The sequence below is a fragment of the Mirounga angustirostris genome, unplaced genomic scaffold (genome assembly GCF_029215605.1).
Source record: "Mirounga angustirostris isolate CCGP_5_RB_7025 unplaced genomic scaffold, mMirAng1.0.hap1 SCAF_3, whole genome shotgun sequence".
Classification (NCBI taxonomy): Eukaryota; Metazoa; Chordata; class Mammalia; order Carnivora; family Phocidae; genus Mirounga; species Mirounga angustirostris.
This window is the reverse complement of record NW_026991711.1, coordinates 22,686,609-22,688,081: the sequence shown is the minus strand read 5'-3', so window position 1 is coordinate 22,688,081 and position 1,473 is coordinate 22,686,609. Positions and strand designations below refer to the sequence as shown.

At 46.7% G+C, this 1,473-nt stretch overlaps 1 pseudogene; it reads right to left on the bottom strand.

Annotated features, from left to right (window-relative positions):
• Nucleotides 1-323: 323 nt before the first annotated feature.
• Nucleotides 324-1,130, bottom strand: LOC123839258 (Y-box-binding protein 1-like; annotated as a pseudogene).
• Between the last annotated feature and the right edge of the window lie 343 nt (nucleotides 1,131-1,473).

Sequence of the window (1,473 nt, the reverse complement as noted above, 5' to 3'; positions counted from 1 at the left end):
CAGATATGAAACAATTTAAAAACCTTTAAAGGTGTATTGAGAAAAACCAGGTTTTTTTTTTTTTTTTAAACACGTTTGTCATTACCAAAAAGAGACGTCTTTAGGTAAAAATAATAAAAACCCCATGCTGCATAGATAATGCAGATAGTTCTGTTTATCTGGTCAGTGGGCAAAAAGCAAGCACTTAAGGTCTTCAGCTCCAATCTTTTGTCCATTTCTTATTGCTGGAATTTCATCTTCATTGCTTCGTGTTGGGGGACTAAACCGGACGATGGTAGAGATGCTAAGCCGGCATTTACTCAGCCCCGCCCTGCTCAGCCTCGCGAGCGGACGAATTTTCAGCGGGTGGATCGGCCGCTTTTGTCTCTGCCATCTTGTGGTTTAGGGTTTTCTGGGCGCCTGCGTCGGTAATTGAAGTTGCGGCGGTACCGACGTCGAGGTGGCTGCTGACCTTGGGTCTCATCTCCTTGATTTTCCTTATCTTCCTCATTGCCGTCCTCTCCAGGCTGTCTTTGGCGAGGAGGACCCCTGCGGAATCGTGGTCCTTAACCCCGATACATATTCTGTCTCACGGGTCTACCTCGTTCTCCTGCACCCTGGTTGTCAGCACCTTGCATCACTTCTCCCTGCACAGGAGGGTTGGGATCCTGTGGTCGACGCCCATAGGGTCTCCGCATGTAGTAAGGTGGGAACCGCCGCCTGCCGTAGGGCCGGCGCTGTTGGGCCTGGCCTTCGGGAGCGGGAGCACTTCCCGATCCCTCCTTCTTTTCCCCACTCTCCCTCTTCTGGTAATTCTGCTGGTAATTGCGTGGAGGACCCCTGCGACGTGGATAGCGTCTATCATGGTTACGGTCTGCTGCATATCTACGGCCTCGCACTGGGACTCCACCAGGGCCTGTCACATTTGCTGCCTCCGCACCCTTTTCTCCTTCAACGACATCAAACTCCACAGTCTCTCCGTCTCCTACACTGCGAAGGTACTTCCTGGGGTTATTCTTCTTTATGGCAGTCTGGTGTACAAATCCATCTTCCTTGGTGTCATTCCTGTTGATGAAACCATATCCGTTTCTTACATTGAACCATTTTACTGTTCCCAAAACCTTCGTTGCGATGACCTTCTTGTCATTAATATATTTTTATGTATTTACATTTAGGATTAATACATTTAGGGAAATTGAAATCAAGTGAATCTAAGTATCTATATCTACCGCTGTCTATTATCTATTGATCTATTTGAAGGTACAGTCTTCAGGAAAACAAGAACAGAAAACGCATAGGCCCTGAGGTGCCCCTTGGGCATTTTTCAGTCACAACATGTAGGGAAGCATGTACAGCAAAATCAACAATGGGAGAATGGACACATGGCTATTGAAAAACTCTGTAAGATGTCATTGTCCACTGTTTGCTAACAACGTTTGAATTTATCATCTTGCACTTAACACATATCTCTTAAGTTAAGGTCCACCATTGAGG